Source organism: Oxyura jamaicensis, chromosome Z (assembly GCF_011077185.1).
Source record: "Oxyura jamaicensis isolate SHBP4307 breed ruddy duck chromosome Z, BPBGC_Ojam_1.0, whole genome shotgun sequence".
NCBI lineage: Eukaryota > Metazoa > Chordata > Aves > Anseriformes > Anatidae > Oxyura > Oxyura jamaicensis.
The window spans coordinates 52,928,131-52,953,159 of record NC_048926.1 but is presented as its reverse complement, the minus strand read 5'-3'; the positions used below and the strand labels follow the sequence as shown (position 1 = coordinate 52,953,159).

The 25,029-nt window shown below is 40.2% G+C and overlaps 1 protein-coding gene and 1 long non-coding RNA gene across 2 annotated transcripts in view; both read right to left on the bottom strand.

The window, feature by feature from the left end:
* NRG1 (neuregulin 1) overlaps positions 1–25,029 on the bottom strand; it is a 292,955-nt gene that overhangs the window by 231,383 nt on the left and 36,543 nt on the right. The gene's annotated exons all lie outside the window — the stretch shown is intronic.
* On the bottom strand, positions 4,904–16,322 carry LOC118156139. The gene is made up of 2 exons (XR_004746167.1): positions 14,881–16,322; positions 4,904–10,099 (listed from the first exon to the last, which is right to left on the bottom strand). It is a non-coding gene; the product is annotated as an uncharacterized LOC118156139 (long non-coding RNA).

Here is a 25,029-nt window from a genome sequence, read left to right as displayed (position 1 = left end):
CTGTATTAGTTACAAATGTGAGATTAGCCAGATCTATATCTTAAAAGTCAAAAAGAGCAAGATGTCAGCATGTATTTTGCATGGACAGTTACAAAAGAACAACATTAATTTGCAATACTAAGCAGTGAATTGTTAGCTAATGACTGAGTATCCATTTTGGTTGTTTTTCTGTGGATGGATTCAGGTTTCAACAGTCTGATCTCAAATTTACTTAACATTTGGAAGAATAGTAATGTGGCTTTTGCAGTAAGAGTATATTGTTATTTCCCCCTGGTTCCCAAGTGTGGATATTTCCCTCCCTTCTGATATTTACACAGTTCTCTTTCCCAGCTTTTCTTCATTCTCCAGTAGTTGCTCATCCTTCATTCTCCAGTAGTTGCTCAGTATTTAAAATCTGATGAAAATGAACTGCTATTAATTTCCTCAATTATTATGGCTTTCATTATTATATTATCTGAAAGCTTCAGAAACATGCAATTATCACCACAATGACACAGGAGGCTATTATCCTATTCTCACAGAGGAGGATAAGAGGCAGTGAAATAATAATACATTTCAGGTGTGCTGTTTGAGATAAGTTGGATCCGATTTACCACAGAAGTTAGTGTTACACAGAACTATGCGATCCTGACCCAGCTCAGTGTGATTTTCAAAGTATTCAGCACACTGATGAATCGGACTACTAGCGCTCAAACATAATGGTGTCTCCTCTCCTCTCCCCTCTTTCCCAGGAAAGGGAGGGGAAGAGGAAGGGAAGGGAAAGTGAAAAATAGAATAACCCCTCCACCACTTCTTTTTAAACCAGGAAAACATGGTCTCTGTCTGAAATTAGTTTTTCATTGGTTAGGGAAGGTATATGTGAATTGCTGCTCCCAGAGCTCAATTCAGCTTTGTTTGACACTCCCCAGAGCACTCTTTCCTTCACCCTCACTATTGCTCATTGACAGCTCTATGTTGCTTTCTGGGGCAGATGAGGGACTTCTTGTGACTTAAGGGGACCTGTGAAGAAGGGGAAGCTCATCACATGAAATAGCAGTGCCACTGCCTCCACCTTCATTATTTCAATTGATGGGACAAGGGTGTCAGAGATAATTACTAGCCAGCACGGGGATGTCAAAATGCCAACTTTAGGACAGGTAAAGGACCTAAAACCCTATGAACCCCCATGATCTCCTTAAATGATAAATACAAAAGAAATGGGGAATTGGCATTGAAAAACATCAAAGGAATTATTTTAACACATTACTGTAGCTTTTGAGGACATTTCTAGGATCAGCAGGCTTAGGGACAGACCTTACTGTCTGTTAGGCAGACCTCACCCCACAGTCTTTAGGATATTACTTTGCCTTTAACTTAGGAAGTGGCATACGGGCTATGCTACCATTTCTTTCATTTAACCACAGTCACCAAAAGCCAAGTTACTTGGCTTAATGGAACTTTGATTTGACTTTGTTTATCAGTAGTTAAGTCCAATTATAAGCAAAAGAAGAATTTCCAAAGAAGGGTTTACGAGATTGGAATTATGTGCATACCAAATACTTCTGGAGAAGAGAAACACACAATTCAGTGACGTGTCCTCATTGTGTTCCCAAGTGTTTGCAACACTAGGCAATTTTATATTTACTTTTGAAAGTATTTCATGCTTTCCCCACTGCATCAGCATCATAGTCAGCATAACATAGTCTGCATTAGTGCATCAGCCAAAATTTGTGCCAGCGTGGAAATCCCTTTGTGACAGATTTAGGAGAGATAAACTTGGTAGGGGTAGAAGGAACTTATGGAGCACTTCTCCCAGCAACTCAGACAATATTTCATTAAATAGGAGCAACCTAATTTTTCCTTCAAAACACAGCAGCTCCACTGAAAATCATAGAATCAGAGAATGTTTTGGGTTGGAAGGGACCTTAAAGACCACCTAAATCCAACCCCCTGCCATGGGCAGGGACACCTCCCACTAGACCAGATTGCTCAAAGCCCTGTCTGAAAACTGCACAGTGGTATAGTTAACTTAGTTATAGCAGCTTGTACTGCAGGACGGAGTATCTTTCAGGTTTCTGATGTCTGTTAGCATTACTCTTTGTTTCCATGGGTGAAGAAATACCGACTGTTTTCTAGTTATCTGGCTTAAAGTTGATTCAGTACTTTAATACTATGCTGTAGTCTGCAGCGAACTGTAGACATAGTCCTTGGGAAGCATAGAGGAAAAAATGGCGAAGCTCTCAGAAATCATGGAAACAACCCCCCACCTAACCACTATCAGCAGTTCCAAAATTTTATAACCCTTTCATAACCTATTCAAAGAATAATGCTTTTATTTCACATTCAGAGCTAGGAAACCATTATACTTTGCAAGGCAAAAAACAGTAGTTCATTGTTTTTCTAATAAAAATGTCAAATCTGTGATTTAATGAAAATGATTTATTCCCAACTGAGAAGCCTAGATAAAGAGAGGATGATAATTGGGGATGCTGTGTGGTATGATCCCAATTTCCCCTGAAAATGCAGTGTTGGAGGATAGATGATGTTTATATTAGAATGCAGCCAAATTGTATAACTGTACATTTTGCTTGCTTATGCATTGTGACTGCAGTCTAACTGTCTGGTGATTAACCAAAATAAGCAAGTCTTTCTCCATACACACATTGTTTTAAAAGCCTACAAATAAATCTCTTTATAGGTGAGGCTGGAGGCTTGTCAAAAGATGACAAAAATTCACAGTGGCTAAAATTTAGGAATAAGAACTGATTTGTGCCAACAAGTTGCCAAGTATTCCCAAAGGACACTGCTCCAATATCCATCACATAAATACTGGAAAGTGTATCCATAAAGTTCCTTAGGGCAAACACACATCTTCCTGTTGCCATTCTCATCAGACCAGCTGTGTGTAAATTAAGAAGAATCCACTCAGTTTTGCAATGCTCACCTCTGTCTTATCAGAAAGATGTGCTTTGCAGAAGGAATGAGCTTCTGGCATTTTGACACACCTGCATATCCAATTCTGGTGATGTCATTACAAATTTGAGAACATTTGTTGCTTCCTCTAAAGCTCCTTCTACTAGCTGCAGTTACCATTTGAAAATTGCAGCTTTCATTTTACTCAGAGAACTTTACAGATTTGAGAGCTTTTGAGATAATCTGTGGATAGGAAGGCTCCAAGCAACCATTCTTTCCCCCCTTTCAGGATGGAATATGCAAACCTCCATGAAAGAAATCAATCTTTTAAATCACACAGTTTTAAAATAAATCTCTACTCTGGGTAGGGGAAATACTTATTAATTATAAGTAATTCCATTTCACATGTAGACTTCCCAGAAACTGATTCTCTGATTTATTAGGTCACAAATATAAATACCAACCTCATTCTAAAGCATATATTAATTCCCTCAGTGCTCTATCAATCTCTGGGCATGCCCAAGGAGACACTCTCTAGTCACAAACTAACTCAGTGAGAGGAGCTAGAAAAGACTGAAGTGGAAATGGGGAACCCATCGAAGATCAGTGACAGACAAAAGAAAGACCTTTAAGAAAATCTGTGTGTTACTACTAGAGCTGCTTAGGGACTTCCTACAAATGTTATTCAAAATGAAAATCATGTTTTGGGGCATCTCTGAAGAGAAATAGTTCTGGGAAGCATTCTTTTTTTCATAATATTTTTCTATTACAGATGTTTTGTGTATAAAGAATGGGTATACATCTCTTCTGGTATTGCTGACATTTTTGTCATGGGGAGGGGCAGAGTAGGCCTTCCCCCTTACCTCCATTTCCTGCCCAGAACTAGTAAGTCTGTCTAGACAGGGTTGGTTAAGGAATTTAGCTACTTCCCAAAAGCCCCATAAGCCTTTATCACTCATGATTAACACACAGTGTTTACATAGCTATGTCAACCTTAACTTTCCTTCTTTGTCTACTTTGGTAATGGAAATACACCGCTGACATTTGCTGTTGATTTTATCTCTTGTTTATTGACTAGATGGTAAAGATGTTGAGGATAACTCAGTCCCATCTGTAGTGAGTTGTGTCAGTGCTTCAGACGTATTCTGCAGAGGTGGAAGTGCTGGAATAACCAAAGGACGTGTTTCAAATGAACTGCATTGATCATTCCTTCTGTTGTATTGGCCATTTCTATTTTCTCCAAAAAATAAATAATAATAATAATAATAAAAAAAAAAAAAAAAAATCAGGGAATCCATAAGCAAAATATATAACAATACAGCAAATGCACTGCAAATTTCAAAAGTGTTTGCTTCATAAAAATGAAGTGATCACTTTTTGCAAAGTATCAAAAAAACATGAATACCTAGAATTGCAGAGTGACACTGCCATTCCCACTAGCATGGACACCTTCCTCCTGTACCTGATGCTGTCCAAAGCATAATTTTAATCTTTAAAATGTACTCAAATTTATGCGCTTATCAGAAAAATAAACTTTATTATAAAACTTCTCAGACTCCTGATCATTTCAAGGATCAGGTAGCTAAAGAAAGGACATGGCCTGCTAGAGCAATAGACGGAGTAGCTGAGGCAGAATAGAAGAGAATTTCTGCAAGAGGAAAAGCTTGTTACAGACTTCTCACCCTGGTCAAGAGCAATCAGAGGCCATATTCAAAGAAAAAAAATGGTCTGGAGAAGCAGAGTGAAATCACCACTGTTTGCATGGTCTTTGTAACAAAAAAAGACAACCTGGGGAGAAATAGCATAGAAAGGAAGTCGGTTTTACTTCCCCTTGGCTTTCTTTCACAGATATTATTTTTTCCTCACAGCTTTCCTGCGACACACCTTTATACTCCTCAGACAGAAAACATCTCTGCTTGATCCTGTATTATTGCTGACTTGGAGCTCAAGTCTGTTACAATGAACTCGTATGCAATTCAGTTGCTGTTATTCCTAATGGTAACAAATATCATTATTTTTTTTAATTGAAATTATTTATTTATTTATTTATTTATTTATTTTTTAAGCCAAGATCTGGAGAACATTTATTCTGTTATAGTCTTGTAGTCAGTCACAATAAATGGAGTCAGCAAAAGCAACAGCAGACATAAAAAGGAGGAAGGGAAAGAAGAAAATACAACATATCCAAAAGCCATGTGTTTCCAATACAACAAGGCTCTTGCCTTTAGTTGCTCTAGTGCTGAACAAGGGGTACCTAAGACTTTGTTTAGGACTGTGGCATTTGATTCCCACAGTCTCAGGAATTTTCCACAAAATAGTGTTGCCGGGGGGAGACGACTTTGGGAACATGATTCCCACTGCTGGGAATCCATATGGAACTTCAGACTTTGTGATTTCAGGAGGTTTCAGCACAACACTCTTAGTTTAAAACAAACAACAACAACAACAAAACACATGAATTTAAAGAGACAAAGTGGCAGTGAGGGAAATGAAGGGCACAAGCATGAATTTAACAACCTAATAAAGCAAACGGTCCTTTAACCATCTTAATCCAAAGCACACTACAATACCGGAAGAGTATCCAAGAAGCCTTTACTAGACTTCAGATCAGTTCTCACGCCAAGCACAAGGCTGATTTTCATTTCTTTCATAACAGCACTAAGATGAGCAATGACCAAGGGCAATACTGGGGAAGAAAGGAGCTTCAGAGCTGCACAGGCCCACATCCTTCCAGGTGCTGAAACCCATTTACTCCAGGCAGGATCAAAATACCTCCCCATTTACATTTACCCGAGCCCTTGTGTGTCCACTTCTGCTCTCCCTGCTTACAGCACTGTGATTCCTCACCCTGCCCCTGGGCATGCAGAGAAATTGGGGAAATGTATCAGAAAACACTTATTTTATAGACAGCTTGAGAACTTTACTACTGACCTTTTTGTTATTCTCTAATTTCTTCATGTGCCAAATAAAAACAGCAAATAATTGAATATTAAAATGCACTGACTGAACAAAACTACAAACAATGTTTCTTTAATTCTATACAAAGACAACAATGATTTTGGCCTCTCATTTATACCTGTATGAGAAGTATATGAAATTCAACTGGTTGAATAATTTGCATATATATGAGCTAGCTAGCCTTACACTGTTTACTAGACATACATGTTTTTATGATGTGTTTTTTTCAACACACTGATATTAAATTTGGATCCCTTCTCTGACACACTAAATGCTATAGTATTTGACTGCTAAATGTATGTGCACTGAGGATTAAAATGAATTTATCTTATAAGATCTGAACAGTTGAAAATAACCATCCAGTACAAACTCTAAAGGTGTCTATCAGTCTCCTGCATAAATACACTGAGGCCGTGTCCCAGTGAAGCAGTCTTCTGACAGCCTCCAAATCTAAAAAAATGTTGAACTGAGTCACGAAAAGAGCCGCTGTTAAACACAGTGCTCCCCCAGCAAGGCAGGCACTGGGCACTTGATGTTGGAGGCATCCTGAAGCACAGCTTCAAAGCCTGGAGGTCCCTGCTGCAGATTTTCTAACACATCATCTCCTCTCCTTCTCTTTCCATATTAACATTCTGGCTCTAATGAAAACTAGTGAGTATGAACACTACAGGACCAAAACCAGTCTGTATTCACTCCTGTATTCCTCAGGTTAGTTATTTTGACAACTTCATTTTTTAGGAACTGGCTCACATCTGGGAATAGGGACTGAAGTTTATAGTTTCCAATGAGGTAAGTTTTCTTTTGTTTTTGCTTTGCCCTGGGCGATCTCACTCCCCTGGACTGAGAACCAAAACCACTGCAGTGACCTCTGAGGCAATGTTTGTGTTTGGATTTAAATATTTCCCCTGGTGGTCGCTGGGCTCAGAATAGGAGAGTAGGAAGTAAGGTAGGAAAAGGAACAGGTAAGTTGTTGAATTGCTTAATGAGAATTTATTTGTATACATACATATATACATACACAAAGAAACACACACACATATATGAAGTTATTCAACATGTCTACATATGTAAACAGTACAGAGAATTTTTTTTTTTTTCCTCTTTCCTTCTTTTGGGACTATGTGTCAAAATGAAAAGGTTTTCTAGATATTCATCTCCCAAAGGATTTACTGCTCATCATTAATAGGCCTACATACAAGTGAATCTCTTCAAGGAGAATTATGAAAGGCTTGGACATACGCTTAAGTATAAGTGATTAAGCTCTTCCTTTGTTCAGACACGTGTAGAAGCATGTGTCTTATTGTCAAAGGGTATTTAGATCTCTGAGTAGTCAGTAGGTTATAGGCGCGTATTTTGAGGAGATGGCAAAAAGCTTTGTGAGTTTGATGCCATTGTCAGGATGATGTAGGAAGATGTAGATGATGGAGAAAAGGCCATACTGGGCCCCCAAAGTAATGATTGGAATGCCCCACATTCTTGAAATGAAAAAATGCAATCTTCAGAAATGTTAAAATGCCTGAGAAGCATGCATCCCATCAACCTGCAAAGTCTCTCGGTCTTTTTAGTGCCCAAGAGTTCAAATGTCTAAGAGCATTTGAATTATTATTTTTTTTTCTCTCAATTTACTTTTTCATCTCATTGGTTACTTCTTAGACATGTTCTGCCACTTCCCTAAGGCTGATATCACAGTTCAGTGTATTTCCAAGATTTTCTTCTCTGCAGATGTCAGGAATATGTAGCACATAAAAGTCTACATTCACAGCTGCAGAAGCCCGGGACTATGGCTAATTATGTCAGCAGAGCTCCCTCTGCTGCTTAAGGATGAAAAGATTTTCTTGCCAACAAGCTTCAGTATCAATGTATTGTAACAGACTTCATATCAAATGACTTGTAAAAGAAAATTTTAATGGAAAAATCTTATTTGTATCTTTTTGGATTTATGAAATCCAGCTAAGCGTTTCTGGCTTCTGTTGTTTGCATATGTAGAGCTTATACAGCAAAACTGATCTTAGAAAAAATATTTAAATCATCATCTCTTTGCCAAAAACAAATACAAAAACAAAACCTGGCCTCTACAAAATCCCCTCAGATGTGCCTTTGAACCTTACAAACAACCTGACAGGAAAGACCTCACATGAGTGGATAAAAATTAAACAAATGTTCAGTTTCAAGCTACTAAACTTTATTAGAGAAGCAAGAAAGCACTCTGAAGAGTTTCCTCAATGAAATTCTTTCAAGGGAAACATTCAGGTTCAACCCAATGAACCAAAGACCTCAATTCAATTAACTGCCCAACACAGGAATACTTCAGCAAACATACTTCAAAGGAAGTCTAGAAGGCCTTTCTTGGTGTATTCTTGAACTTTTTGATGGCCGTCCCAATAATTCAGTTCCTGAATTAGAAAGATTTCAATGACTGTTCTGAAGTAACTAGAGAAAGCTTGCTCTGGGTTCACCTTAGACTGCAGAGTGGTTTGCTTCTCTAGGATTTTGCAGACTGTACCACCACCCTCAGCACTGAATATCTGACATATCATTCTTTTTGCACTTGCATATTACCCTTTTTCTTTCATTCCTTTGTCAGTCCAAGCCTCTAGATAAATCTTTAGACAGCATGCTCCATGAACATGTTCCATGTTCACCTTTGATGGCAGGAATTTATTTATTTATTTATTTTTAATTCGGTGTAACTTATTTTTGCTATTTTCATGTTTCTGTGCCTAATACTAAGAATCTTTAAGCATTTTAGTGAACATGGGACTTAGCAACATAACCTACAGCATAATGTGCACAGATATATACCTCCCTCGGTTTTACTAGCATTTGTAAATGAACATTTCCTTGCTAATTCAATTCAGCTTTCTTCTACTGTTATCAAATACTTTATTTTTTTTTTTTAAATATATATATATATATTCTTATTTTGGGGGAGAAGGAGAATAGGTTCTGTTAGTGATATATATTTATACTTATTAACAAATATGTCTCTATGCTATTAAGGCAGTGAATCTTGATATACAATTCGTACTAAATTTTTAAATAATTTTGTGGCATTTCTGGAGTTTCAGCTCTGTTCCTGCTCACATGGCTGCACCACAGACTTGTGCCAGACTGGCAGTGCTGTCCACAGGTAGTGGTGAAGCACAGTTCAGTGCTGAACCTAAATCCAAGTGCTGCGTGTTCAAGGCACCCTGGATTTCAGCCAATAATCTGTAGTGAAGGAGTGAAATCTCTTATTTCTCATCCCATCTCTGCCATGTGGATGAGGAATATGCTAACTGATAGTTACAGCAGGGAGGCTGTGCCAGAGGATGGAACTGAACAGTATCCAACACCAGTACTTCATCTTCTGGACCATCTTCTCCCTTTTCCTGACATACACCAAAGGATAGTGCCAAGGCTGAGATGAGTTGAAATGCTGTCACTAAGACTAATTCACTGCTTCTGTGAAATGTGTTGGGGTACTTACACCTGAGTAAGAAACAGATAGTATATCTCCTCTTCAGCTCAGCAGTGCTTTACTGCCAGGATGCCAGGAAGCAGAGAGCTGCAAACGATCAATGGGAAAAAGAAAATGGGATGAAATCAAAGATGGGCTTCATTCTGGCTGCAGTTTGAGTGAGGGGATCTCTACTTCATTTCTCCCTCTGGCATAAAGGGGTATGAGAAAACTGGATGAGAATGCTCAGAGCATGCTTTTCGGTGCGGAGCATGCAGACAGAACCTGCATTGCAGTGGCTCTCCTGCCATTCCAGGACCACAGCCATCAGAGGTGGTGAGGTGTACACAGAAGACAACCCTTCTAGGGCATTCGTTACTGAACATTGAAGAAAAACGTGTGCATGGAGTCACAGAAATTTCCCCTGGGCTGAACTCTCCTAAGCCTTGAATATGTAGCTTACCTCCAAAGCCCTTGAAAAATGAACAGTGGGGATGGAATAGCACATAACCCCCCCGTAATTAAAGAGAATCTCCTTTCCTCTGACCTTGGCTTAATATAAATGCAATCCACCAAGTACTCAAAGTCATTCACAAAATGGTCCTGGTGTGAGAGGCCATAGTACAGAGATCCTTGTCTTTTCCTCTGCCTCCCCACATTCTGTGTAGGGGATGGGTGCTTTCATTCATAATAGAAGTGATTCACAAGGAAACCATCCCAACTGTGTGGAAGTACTACTGCCAGCCCACTTCCCTGGCACTGCTTCTGCTCGTCCCCCTGTGACGATATTGTCAAGTCTGTGGAGCAGAACTTGGGGGCAAAGAACACCAGAAAACTCAATACACCTCTGCTTTAACATGTCTGGACAAAACCACTGCACAGTTGAACAGCTTTTTTTTTTTTTTTTTTTTTTTTTTGGACAAAAAAAAAATTTGTTTTAAACTGTAAATTTTTCTTTATTTTTTTTTTTTTTTTTTTTATTTTCCGTTTTTTTTTTTTTTGTGTCTGTGTATATGTGTGTGTGTGTTTTAATGTCATATTGCAAACGAAGGGGATTTTCAAGTTATAAGGTACTGTCAGCGCTCTTTGATCAAAAGCACAATGAAAGTTGATTACGCCCCAGCCTAACAACAGTGGCTTAGTCCTTAGTAATATCATAAACAGAGAACACCCATCAGTATTTGGGTACAGAATGCTGAGGGAAATGCCCTGCCGATAAGCTGCAACTTGCTTGAAACAGCTCTTTGGCAATATGGCAGTGCTCAAAGAATGCCAAAAAGCACAGTGAAATTGAAACCTTGTCAAGTACTTTGCAAATAAATCAAGTATGTCAAAGTGTGGAACATATTTTGACAGGAATATCCTTGTAAAATATTGCGTGAGTTACTATTAAACACATTGCACTGCAGCACCTATGATGTTATTGTGGCACAATACAAATATATTGGCAAACCTTGAAGGCCGTGCTAACTTCCAGTTATTTATTGCTTTCCTATTATAGCCAACATAGGGTCCAATTTGCCTAATGAGCATGATTGTGTATTTTATTCTAGTATGCTTTTTTTTTTTTTTTTTTTTCACAAGACCATGTTCTTCTGTAAACAGATGAGAAGAGAATTCACATGACTAGCAGTCTTGGGTTCTTCCTAGTTCCCCTGGACCTTAGTAGAGTCTGAGCTAGGGAAGCTAACCAAGCCATCCCCTGCAACTCAATTTATGTAAACAGGACAGATGGTGCTTCTTCATCTTTCTGGGCCCAGGTCTCTATGTTTCCCAGGAATGCCACAAACATTTGCAGTCGGATTAATTGAGAATTTCATAATGATAACATAGCCCTTCCTTATCTCATAGTACACAGGTAGCCCTCTGGAAACAACTACCTGAAGGTATTCTTTTTAAAGTGTTGAAATAACTATACCTGTAGAAGTATGTCAGAAAATAACTCCCCATTAGATGTACTAACTTCACCAATTCCACTGAGGTATATATAAATGCATTTGAATTCATTAAGTTATCTTATGCATTTAATTATCTTATGCATTTAAAAACTAATGCATTTAAATATTGATCTTCTTCTTGAGCTCTGCATGGTACCTATTCCCAGACTTCTCAAAAATGAAAAGACTTCCTCACCACTGATACCCACAATCAGGCCCTGATTTGGTAAAGAGCTATGTGAGCCTCAGGAGTGTTCTCTTTCCCTGCACTGTGCCGGGGGAGACCATGCCTGGAACACAAGGAGTGCAACAGGGCAGACAAAAGCATGGAGAAAGGCTAATAAAACTGTGAGCTGCAGAGGGGATATGTGGGGGAACAGGAAACCATGGGAGGTGAGACTGTCACAATGAACTGTTGTGTCCTAACTTGTGCACACCACAGAGATGAATGGCCCTTTCAAAGCAACCTTAATTTGACTTCTTTCTTCTTTCTTGATGCTCCTTATGAAAACAGTGGATGTGCTTCATGCTTTGACTCATGGAAGTATGGCTCATGGCATGGTCTGAGGGCATTGGCCCTGGAGTGAGGCAGTCTTGCGTCTAGTCTTTGCCTTATTCAGATCACTAGGTCATAGTCAAGGAAGAGAAGTGACAATCCCTGGAGAAGCACAGGATGGGGATCAGGGCAGAAAGACTTTCTAGAGGAGGGTATATCTGAGCCCTGCCTTACCAGCCCAACCATCCCATCCCTGTACTGGATGAAGAAGCAACTCCTTGAAAATAAAGTGATGTGGGACAGCTTGCAATGAAAAGACACGTTCTCCAAGTATCTGCAGCCTGTGACAATTTCCTGTTGTACACAGACCATGTTGTTCAGAGGTAGATTATTCATAATTGTACCCTCGTGGTGAATAACATGGAGCAGTGATGGTCAAGGCTCTGACATCAAAAGTAATCTTCTTCAAACAGGAGAACAAAAAGCTCATATTAATTTGAGGAGAGATGGGCCTGTAACAGGTTTAGGCTAAAAGGTAACTTCCCAAAGGAAATCCTCATTGAGATCAGCTGGTGAAGACCCATGGATCCCTCCTTAGGCCTTTTCCTCTTCTGTTTTATGGTGGTGGTGCTATAACAGAAACCCACCACAGCTGTAACACTGGGATTAGGACTGTCCTCACTCCCAGGTGGTAAATACTAAAGTCATGGCACACCCTGGAGCTCCCCCATCATGTCAGTTCCCTGCCAACTTGCAACTCCTGTGTCTTGGTCCAGCTGTAATGAAAACCACATACCAACTAGCCCACGCTGGAAACAGGGACGAAGGTGGCTTTCTCCTTAAGCTGTTGTGCACCTGCAGGACAACCATCTCCCTTGCATGGGTGCTCAGGTATCTTGACATTTTCTTACACCAAGGGATCTCTCTTGCACAACTTCTCAACCAGCATTAGTTAAAGTCAGGCCTCCTCCTACCAGTGACTGTGGGCTCTGCCTCCCTGTTACAAAGTTTGAAAGGTTTGCTAGAGGGGATAAGAGCTGCTGGGATAATGGTCACACAGCAAGTGGCATATGACAATGTCACGCTTTCACTGGCCACTTTGTCCTGCTGCTTTGCTTTGCTCTGCTCATCCTTGCTGATTCTGTGTTAGTCTCCTTTCCCACAAATTTGTGGTGTTTTTGTTTTTGTTTTTTTTTTTTTTTAAGGAAAAGTTGTTGGGAAATCAGCATCCATTACAAAGGGAAAATGGGGCATCAGGGAGTGAAATTACAGCAGCAGTGTAGCTGGGTGAAAAGAGCAGTGATGCAGCAGGGACAGACGAAGATCTCCTGAAAGTCCCAGCTTGTAAGTTATTTCCTAAGGCCAGCTATGAAAATAAGCATTTAATGCTTCACTGCTTTTTCCAGCCTGCTCTGCTGACCTTAATTTGTTTCTAGTCTCTTGCTTTTTGGCTGCTGGCTGGAAATGAGTCCCTGGCTGTGAGCTACTCCAGGGGACCTCCCTGAACTGAGGGGAGAGTAGCTGAGCCCTGTCCAGCTTCCTTAAAGACACACCTCTCTCTTTGATCTTCTAGTAATGGCAGATGTTGCATACAGAAAAAAGTAACTAAAGAAACAACAACAACAACAAGCCAAAAGAAGGTCCACAGCTCCAAGTTGTCCTGAAAATTTGCTCTCTACAGACCCAGCATTCAGGATCATTCACACTCTGGCTGTGTGACTGTTCCTGCTACAGGTGTACAATGGATGTTAGTGTGAGATGCAAAAAAGGAAACCAGTTCGCCTCCCACCACCTAACTCAACAATAGTGATATTTTTTTCTTTGTGTTATTACTGCCGGAACCTCCTGGACATATAACCAGAGGTGTAATTTAATATTGTCAGAACCATGGTGGGAACAAAAAGAGAAACTTTTGCTTTCCTAACTTACACCCTTGATTTCCTATCAGTACCACTTCGATTATTTTATTAGAAATTATTATTATTATTATTTTCTGTAGAAACACCTTCAAGACCACACCCAGAGGTCTGGGAATAATCTCTGCTTAACATTCACACTCCTTCATGTCTTTGCAGCTCTGCAACTTTCCTTTAATATTTATTCCTTCCAGAAGACAGGTTTTTTATTACAATAATACAACAGAACAGCAGATATATCTCTCCCCTTACAATGGTTGTGTTCAAGCCGTAAACCTGATTTCTACACAAAGGAATAGGTTAATTAGGAAATAGCTGAAAAGGTGCAATGCTTACCATAATCTCTTATTCTCAAATTATTCTTAAGGACCTAAGCAAATCACAGAGATAATCTGCCCTAATCTTGTGTATAACCACTGAATTTCAGCAACTTTGAACTGAATTATAATAATTCTTGTATTCATTTTAGAGCCCACAAATGCTGGAAAATCAGCCATGTTGCTCAGTGTATTGTGACTCATTCTCTGTATAAACCCTTCCACTTCTGTTTCTGGTCTGAATTACTCCAGGTTTGGCTCCTAGCCATTGAGTTCTTAATTCAGCTTTTTTTTTTTTTTTTTTTTTTTTTTTTTTTTCTTCCTTTCCCTATACAAAAGAAAGGTCTGTGATCCCTCTTCCAGGTAACTCTCTAGAGAATGAAATCAAATTAAGTCCCCTGAACATTAGAAATGGAGCGTGCTTCTCAAATAACCTCACAGTGAAGTGTGCTTTCTTGACTTCAGGTGATACTTGCTATTCTTTTCTCAATCTCTCCCCAAATTTCTAACATCTGTTTTGATGCCTAGTACTGAATACAGACACAACAGTATCCCTGCTTCTAGTTTATTCTCCTATTCTGTATGACCCCTGATTGTCTTATGGCACTGCTCTGGGGGTCCCAGATCAATTAGACCTCTGCTGTGATCCATTAGCTCTTTGTGGTGCATTATAGGATACAGATATCTATGTTGCACATACAGCTTTTTTTACCCCTTTTCCAGGATATCCGACCTTTCACTCTGCTGAATAAAAAACCACAATGAAGCAAATTACCAAGGAACCCAGGCCTCTCTGGTTGAAACCATTAAGGTACAGGTCAAGAAGCTTCATGGTAACGTATTTCCAGATGAGACTGCTTTTTTAGACATTGAGGACGACTGGTTCTTCACGCTCACAGTTTTTACTAAGGCTTAGCAGGCTTACCTGTGGAAGTGTGTATGATCTTTTGCAGGGAGAAAGCTCATCAAACAGCAGCATCTATTTCACTGTATAGCAGCATGCACTTTTCCCGGGGCAGCATTTCTTCTGGTTCCACAGTTGTAAAATTGAAAATGCTCATGGCCCTCATGCCTTGGGCTGAGATCTGTAAAGGCCCTTCAGGTGCACCTTTCAGCCTGTGCACCCAGCCGGTTTGTACTCAGCTCCAAGAGACAGATGCTTGGTTACACCAAGACATCCTTCACTTACGAACAGGTGTGGTCCTTGCTGACATGCCTATTTTCCCTCATTCTGATTTTGCCATTCAGCTTTTTCTTCTGCTTCAGTGGCAGTCTCTGTCCCTCTCTCTCTCTCCACCAGGAAGTGAATTATTTAGGAGGAATTTTTCCTTGGCACAGATCCCTGCATGCCTCTGAACCACCTGCAGAAGGTGTTTCTGCAGGTCCCTAGCACGGCTAGGGCTGCAGGGTGACACGCAGTATTTGTCAGTATATCTGTCCTCTGTGGCAGATGCCAGGTTTGGTGTTGTCCACTCTCACTTATGTAATTAGTAAATGGCAGCAAGCTGTGGCCTCAGTGAGAAGATTAAAATGCACTGTCTCACTAATCGGATGACCCATGGGGGAATGGGGGCTGGAATGGCTCCCAAACTCTCCTGCACTGCTCAGCTTTCAGCCAATACATTTTTTTCAATAGCTTCTCCAAGGGCACTTGGAGTGCGGAATCTAGCCCCAGAGTGGCTTTCCACAACATTTTCCATATTAGAAATGATTCTCCAAGGCCTGCTAACTGCTCTCAAGACTGATAGGCCACCAGCTGTGTTAACAAGAAATGCATGTGTTTCTTAAGTACAGTGGAAAGAAAATGAAGGAAGCTTACTTAAGGAACCTTTCAGTTATCACACATAAGGGCTGATTTGCAAAATCACAATCATACCATGTCACCTGCATCTTTGTATTTGGGTTGGTAGTAGGTACTAGTAAGATTAATATGCAGGCACCAATTCAAAGACAAGATCAAAGACTGCCTTTTGCATACAGCATTACAACTTCATCTCCTATAGTATATGAGATTCTGTAACTTTATCACATGCAGCTGCTCAAGCAATAATCCACGAGGAGTCAGAAATGTTTTATGACTCAGTCTTTGCAGAGTGCTTTGGTTCTGCTGCAAGATTCAGTTCAGGCTGATGACTGACAAGGGATTTAAAGGAGTTGAAAGGTAGTGGTGCTACATGACCCTATGGCCAAGGATCTTCAGCTTGTTTTGGCTTTATCATTGTTATCTAAACAGAACAGCTGGATGGACAAAATTCATACAGGTACACAAGTCTGTCCTTTTTTTTTTTTTTTTTTTTTTTCAAATCCCTCAGATGAAGCATCTACTCCCAGCAGCTGGGAAAATTCAGAGGTGTGTGAAACACTGTGCTGTAGATATTAGTGTGGGGTTTACCTCAGCTTCAAAAGGTTCCTGTCTCCTCACTGGATCACAGAATCACAGAGTGGCCAAGGTTGGAAGGGAACTCTGGAGATCATCTACTCCAACTCCCCTGCCGAGCAGGATCACCTAGAGCATGTTGTGCAGGATGGCATCCAGGCGGGTTTTGAACATCTCCGAAGAAGGAGACTCCACAACCTCTCTGGGCAACCTGTCCCAGTGCTCTGTCACCCTCACAGTAAAGAAATACCCCTCATATTCAGCTGGAACCTCCAGTGCTTCAGTTTGTCCCCGTTGCCTCTCATCCTGTTGCTGGGCACAACTGAAAAGAGACCAGCTCCATCCTCTCAACACCCTCCACTCAGATATTTATACACATCGATAAGGTCTCCCCTCGGTCTTTCCTTTTCCAGGATAGTATATCTTTTGTATCTCTCTGTATGAATCTGTGCAGCTCCTTGCACTTGCACAATTGTAAGCAATATGGTGCAGTTTAAAATAACTTCTACTGGTAGTCAGTGCAGCAGCTCTTGTGTTTGATTCTGCTATGTATGGCTAACAGCTGCAAAGACCTTAACTGGCTATACCCCACTCTCTGGGGAGCCACGTCTTTGTCATTTCCACATCTTTGCAGGTACTGTCACAAACTCTGAAGTACAAAAGACAAACAATTCCTTAACGTTTGACCAGGTATTTTACCTGCATTTTTTCTAAAGCAAAGGTGGTACTGACAAGAATGAAAAGATTCTGCAACCACTGACAAGACAAAGCCCCCAGTAAACTTGTTTAGTTATAAAATAGAAAGTGTGCTTCAAAAGCATCATGAAATACATTGTATCATCGGTCATTTAATTATCCCCATAACAAGAGTATTGCCTAAAATTATGGATGTAATATAATGTGGTAGCACTGGTGGAACTCCAATCACTGCTTAGAGCTAACCAAAGTCAAAATGCAGATAACCTTATTTTCCAGGGTAAAAGCAGAGTTGCAACATAATCAAGAAGGAGTATTATCTCTGATATAATACTGGACAAAGAGATGCAGCTGCAATAGTTCGGTCCTTCCTGAGAAACACTCAGGACCTCTGAATGGGCTGAATGAACTTTCTTGTGCAAATCTCTTAAACACACTCCTCTACTGTTTTCCTTGCCTTGCCTTGCTTTTTGATGTATTTCTAGCTCATGAATTTTCCCAGGGACCCTTTGAAGCAGTCAATACTTACTACCATTATTTTTAACCTGTTCTTTCTGCATGTTGATGAAGAACAAAGTCATTAAATGAAATGGTGGCAGATACAGACAATAGGGAAGTGTAGTCGGTCTTGTCTACCTCTGAACAAGATCACATGACAGATATCACAAATTCACAAGGACAAAACATAGTTGTGTTTCAAAACATTTTTGTGCCAGAGAGTTACTTTTAAAATCTCAGCAAGACTGCTCACATGGACATTAAAAGTGACTTATCTAGTCTATTTTGTAGGGTGACGTATGCTAACTTTCTTGAATGCCCAGCAGACTGGTTCTACAAGGGATACTGCCACGTAGATACCTTCTGCCCATACACATCTGATAATCACCTTAGGATACTACAGTAACTGCTGACATGGAAAGCAAGTTAAGAAAATAATATGCATATTTTTAAAATCGACTTGATGCACTGCAGCAGGCAGAAATGAAAATAATAGTATCACCATATGACTAGCTTCTTCCTAGGAAAGGCATAGTACAGTCTCTGGCCTGCTCTGCCATCCATGAGAAAAGCACCAACCAGCAAAGCCTGTGCAGCACCACTCTGCCAAAGAGAAAGAGCTGTGCTGCATGTCTCTAGTACAGTTACATCAGAACTGACTCAGGATTCAAGGCATTTATAAATGTGTGATCTGAAGAAATATATGCTCTTTGTAAAGTAAGACTTATTAAAGCTTCCAAAAAATGATATCTACTCAAATCACTACCTGCTTTATCAAAACAGGATAAGTATTCAGAAGTGCTTTGTAACTTTAAGCTTTAAGCTTTGTAAAGACTGATACTGTGAACCTGTTGACCTATTTAATTGCACCACCTTGACAGCTATCTGGAGAGCCAGCTATCTTTGCACTATCAGCCCTCTTTTCTCAGTATTGCCACAATGCGTCAACATGTTTGCATCATGCTTTTTCTCTTTAAAGTGTTTGCATTTTACTCCAAGCATAGTACTGTGCCACACTGAATGGCAAAAGAGATCTTTGGAATTGAAAGTTTGTATCTACAATTTTTATCTACCCTTCATATTTTACAGAGTGTTCCGTGTGTCTTTAGTGTATTTTCCTCCCAAAATGATTTGGTGCCTTATTATCTGTGCTATTCAGGCATTCTTCACCTGGATGACTTGTGGATGTCTGTGGTCAAAAGGCTTGCTTCAGTTACTTTTCACTGGCATACTGAAAAATAGCTGGTAGGTACAGTTTGTTTCTATATAGCAGAAAAGTGGTATTGCAATTCTCAGGGCCATGGGAACAGAATAATATAGAAGTCAGGCTCTCACAGACATTTTCATTTTCCATTTTTGTTTTGTTTTGTTTTTCCCACTATTTACAAGAAGGAAATTTTTGAAAATTTGATGCTGTCATGTAGGGGAGAACACTCACACCCAGGCATGAAACTTATAGAGTTCTGTCTTGGTTTATTTGTCCACGTGTGAGTGAATTGTAATGGAAGTCTTTATAACATGTCTCCATTAGTATTAAAATGTGCACAACTGCTCACACTGCAGCAGGTTGGCACTGAAGATCTGACAGCTATTAGGAGAAAAGAAATAAATAAATCTGACCACCGTGACTGTCATTCATGATGGCACAAACTCCCCCCAGCTCCATGGAAGGGCAACTCCCTGTTCAACCTGCAAAGACTCAGTCTTGGTTTTCAGCAAAATGTTTTCATATATTCAGCTTTCACATCAGCCACTAAAGGGCTGAGCCCCATTTAAGAGCCCTGAGTCCTTCTGTGATGCTTTGGTTGTTAGACTACTGCAGCTCCAAATAATGACAATATGGTGTATTTCCCTTGACAGCCTCTGATATGTGATTGTAGCCATCAACTGTACTTACAAAGTTCAATGAAAAACACCACCACCAACAAAAAACAAACACACATATGCACAAACCTATGGGGAAAAAAAAATAAAAAATAAAAAAAAATAAATAAATCTGACAGTTTTTGACATTCTGATACCTTAAAATAAGTGATGGTCTGATAGAAGCTGAGCTATGGGGACATTGGTGAGAGTGGTGAGGCAGTGGAACAGGTTGCCCAGAGAAGCTGTGGATGCCCCAACCCTGGAAGTATTCAAGGCCAGGCTGGATGGGGCTTTGAGCAACCTGGTCTAGTGGCATGCTATAGCCTGTTCCACAATCACAGAATCATAGAATGTTTTTTGTTGGAAGGGACCTTAAAGATAATCTAACTCCAACACCTCTGCCATAGGCAGGGATGCCACCCACTAGATCAGGTTGACCAGAGTCTTGTCTAGCCCAGCCTTGAGCACTTCCAGGGATGGGGCATCTACAGCTTCTCTGGGCAACCTGCTGTAGTGCCTCAACACCCTCTGAGTGAAGAATATCCTCTTAATGTCTAATCTAAACCTCCCCTCTTTTAGTTTAAAAAGAGTCAGTTTTATACATACATGAGAGCATCTTCTTATCTCTAGTGCTTTTATACACAGTGTTATTTAGAAATAACACTGCATTCATTTCATTATTATGTGTGCTGGAATTAATGATCATTAGAAAACTCACTGTGTAGACTGCACAATTTCTTTCTATTTATGGTTGGTTTTCCCCTATGTTTCTTGCAGGAGACACTAAGTCACAGAGTCACAGTCCAATCCGATCTTGTAAACAACACAGCCTACATCTACTGGAGTCTGTAGCACCCTTATACTGGAAGCCTAACCTAGGAAAGAATGAAGTGAGTCTCACAGAACTAAGGAATACCTATAAATCACTTATTCCACACTGTTGGCACTATGCAAATAGAGTAATTATCTTCCTCATTGTCCATGGTAGCTATGTCATAATGGCTGGCAATGCCTGACATTTTAACAGATTCTTTGGTATTGCACCCTTACCTGCCTCTTTATTTTCTATGAAGCAGATGCTTCCACAGAGCTGATGAACTAAATTAAATCTTGGTGATTGGCGAGCAGCATCTGAAAGGTATTTACTTTTCCACGTTTAGCTGGCACATTTCTCCACTCTGACATCCCCTTTAGAACAAAACAGCAGGCTGAGTTTATATTCAACGTGCTGCAGTACAACCTTCACTTCTGCAAGTCCAGGCAAAGGGGGAAAGACACACCTTGCTAGAAAGGCTCAGAGCATGACAATGAGGTTCCAGTCTCCCCCGTTCCTGCAAGTCTGGGCAGAGAACCATGAATGGCTCTGACCTGACTGTTATGACTTGCTTGGCTGCTACTAGATGTTTTAATTCCAAAGTTCACGAGCTAATCCATGGTTCAAACCTAAAATGAGGAAAAAGCACAGAAGTAAAACACTGAACTTTCCATTTCAGGCCTAGTGACCAACGGACACTTCAGGAAGACTGAAAGTGGGAGGAGATTCTGAAAAGGAATTGAAAAAGCAAATCTCTTTACAAATGGCATAATGAAACCGTGGTCACAAAACATCAGGCCTGTAGGCAATTTCCTGATATGACTTTGCTGTGCTGTATGGTGGCTAAAACAAGTCTATTTTGTCCTTGTCCATATGAAATACAGGAATGCCCAAGATAAAGAGGACAACCTCTTTCTGAACCCTGTTGCAAGGTAGTGTCCATTTCAGGTCACATTTACCGAAAGCACACTGGGGAACACAGGAAAATAATCTAAAATATTGCCTGAGATCTGGGAATTTGATTCATATGAAGTACAAAAACTCAGCTTGCTTAACTTAATGAAGAGACAGCTAAGAGGTGAATTAATTGCATATATGGCCACGGAAGATTATTGATAGCTCTAGTTGGCAAGCAAGATTATGAGACTGTATTCTTCTTGGCAATGTATGAATCCTCTCCTTTCATTCCATTCAAGGTCTTCCATTCATTCCTCAACATCACCCCTTGAGTTGTGTGATGTGACTGCACATGGGGCTGAAAGTTACCTTAAGAAATTATCTAGGTGGAGAACAATCCTGCAAAGGAATACCTGAACTTGTAGAGTGTCTTGCCCTGTTGTCCAACTGAAAGAAAACAGAGATGCAGAAAAGGTGCTGAAAGGAGACTGAACACAAGAAACTCCTTAAGCCAGTACTGCTGCCAAGTAAAAAGTATACAAGCCATAAAGTTAGGTCTGAACTTAGGCAGTATTTGGTCACTGAAGACAGAGGCAGACTAGAAAGAAGTGTCTTTTTTTTTTTTTTTTTTTTTTAAATTGTATTTTAAATTGCAGTTGTTTATTTAATACTTCACTCAAAAGGATGTTGTGGATTCTCTGTACTATGAATCATTGTTCAAGGTACAATGTCTCTAAAGGCACACTCCAGCTTGATCAGAACAGGAGGTCATACTGTGAAGTGAAATGTGACAGTATAAACAGATCAGGCTAACGGATCCAGTGCTGCTTTCTAAAAGAAGCCTGAAGCAGTGGAGTTTGTAGCCAGTAATACCATTATGTTGACAATTGCCAACAGAACCATAAGAATTTTCTCTACATAAGAGACCCAGTCCATAATATTTATCTGATACGTTGGCACTATTCAGTTAAGTGATTTTACTGGCAAGTTTATTGCATTAAGTAATATCTAAATGCATAAATATATCATCTGTTTATCTATATATCTATCGATCCATCTCTCTACAACTATACACCATGATTCATATATGACCTGACTTTGGCTGAACTGAAAATCATACCTCATTCCCTGCAGGGCAAGGATTAACACCTTTCTCTGACCTAGCCAGATCCGTACCATACCTAGCTAAATCGTCCTAATGCTTAAATTTAACATTTTTGGCTTAGAGGTTTGGAAAATCTGTCTCCTCTATTTTACCATGTATGCCAGAAAGACAAGATTTTATATGAAGAGTGTGATGCACCTCTGTTGGTGTTGTATTTGCCAGCAGTGACCTTTCCCCTTATTCTGTAGGCAGTACTGTAGGACCGGAAACACACTCCTGTGATGAATTTGTGAGTCAGCCCTGATTTGCCATACAAAAATGATGTATTACACTACAAAGTAAATTGTTAAACCCCCTGATGAAGAGGCACCCCTTCAGGATGCTGTGGGTTTTCAGTACACTTCTGAACAACCCTTGATGGAAACTTCACAGGGAGGAGGATCCTGGCATGCAGGCAGCCCCAGGACTCACTGTGAGTCACCTCTGGAGATGAGGAACACTGATGTTACAGGAAGTCTTTTCCTGGTCAAAACACATATTTACATAACTGTGAAGTCATGCACACAAAAACATACACAACTAACCAACCAACCAAAAAAAAAAAAAAAACCAAAAAACCAGAAAACATGAAAAGAAAGCCATGACATCAGCAATGTCAAACTGCTCTGTATCTAATTGCCCTGGTGAGGACTGACATTGCATAGACTTCTAGCCATGAGCACTTAACTCCTAGGAGGTGCTCTCAGGAGACCAAAATTTCCAATCCTTTTTTACCAAAATTTCCAATCCTTTTTTTTTTCCAATGCAAGGTTAAAGACTGCAAAATGTTTTTTGGGAGATTATGAGAAATGTCCTTCACCACTAACACGTCTTTATGCAGCATGATACAACGTGTGCTCACCTTGGCTGCCTGTTGCCAGATGATGCTACCTTTGATCCCACAAAGAGTGACTACGTCAGGAAAATGAGTTACTCCACCTCCCTCACTGACCCCCCTTTAGACTGGGGAAATACAAAAACTGCCTGCTGAGATGATGAAACTAATAATTTAGGGACCAGTATGTCAACAGTGTCTTGTTTCACAGCTAGTTCTTCCAGAAGTGGGAATAAAATCAACAAATTCTTTTTGCACTGCTGCATATGGCACAAAGGACCTTGCAGAGTAGTCTCAAACCTAGGAGTGCAGACTACACATTACACTTTAGTCCTCCAGAAAGATCTTCAGTACCTTCAAAGTCCTGGCCCTGTCTTGACCTATGCAACTCTCTCAGACACTGAAAACAACTTACTTCAAAAATCTTTCCAAAGGAGCAGCTCTTTGTGTGGCACTGGGACCCATATAAAGAATTTGTAACCACTTTTGCAAAGTGGCTTTCAGAAAGCAAAAGTGGATTTTTTTCAGGACAGTGCATTGTGGGCTTACCATTCAAAAAGCACTGTGCTTGTTCTCTTATGTTTATTCCCCAAGGGAGAGCTGGAGTCAAGAAGTTTGTCTCCAGTTTCTGGCACTGCATCTGATCCTGCAACCCTGGAAAAACAATTGCACCTCTCTGTGCCCCTGTCTGCCCCACCACGTTGATTTATTTTGAAAGTACTTTAAGAATTGGACACTTTCTTAATCAGGAAGTACCCCATTCTTTACCTAAATAACAGCAAAGGAGCAGCTTGAAGATTCTAGTGCAGAAGAGTTTTCAGAGACACGATGTACCTCACACTACAATCATTGATCAGGATTTCTCTTTCCTGATCAGCTCTGCAGCTTTGGTGCTCCAAATCTTTGTGCTACAGATGGCAGTGTACTTCCACTGGCCCAGTGTCTTGATGTAGCTGGAGGTACGTGTGGATTTCTGACTGGTGGTATTTTAATTTTTATTATTATTATTATTTTATAAGAGCCTGTCCAATGCAAACAGTACGGTCTCTTGTACAGCTAGTGACAGAAAATGACTACCAGCCACGCCAAGCTCTCCCCATCAATTGGGCTGTGGAAGACCAGACAAAGTGCTTTGCAAATGTGTGACAGTCTCTGAATCTTGAAATAAAGATGTCAGTGACTACAGCAAATCTTGCAGCTGCTTTAGGCACTAAAACCTGTTATGTTGGTTTTAAAGCTAAACAAGTGCTCAAGGATCTAAACTCCATTTGCTATTTGCTCCAGAGAGGTAAAAACAATTTCTTTGCAGGAACAGACAAATGACTGAGCAATTTTTAAATTGTGCATACAAGGCTCCTGTGTAATGCGTTGTTGTGTAACCACTGAAATCCAAAGTTTGTACTGCTATAAACAGCATACTTAACTATGCTCACAACATGGGAAATTCATGCTGATGCTGGTTTCTGTGTCTGAATCATGAGGCACATAGGAAGGAAATGTGGTGCACAGACAGTGAAGCAAAAATTAGTGTATTGCAAATGGTTACAGAAACAGCACTCTTTTGTAACATGTAGGATACTTACAGTATCATGATTATTTATGTACCGTAGGATGTGTGCTGAAGGCTATTTGAAGTTTTTATGAGTGGCACAGACAATGTGGCCAGCATTCAAGGAAGGTCTTGCACAGCCTGCCTGCTGCACTACGTAAAGCAATCAGATGACGAAACTTAATCCACTGTGCTGTAGATTTAAAAATATCCAAATATATAGCCACATAACTCCTTATAAATTGCTCATTCATATTGCAGCAAAAGTGCTGTTGGGATGGTCTAAGGAGACGACAGAATTTTTTTGTAGTAACTGTACCCACTGGAGGAGGTCTTGGAGCTGCTGCCACTGTTCTTCCTGTCCTGCTGCATCCCAGGAAGCTCTTATTAAGTCTTAT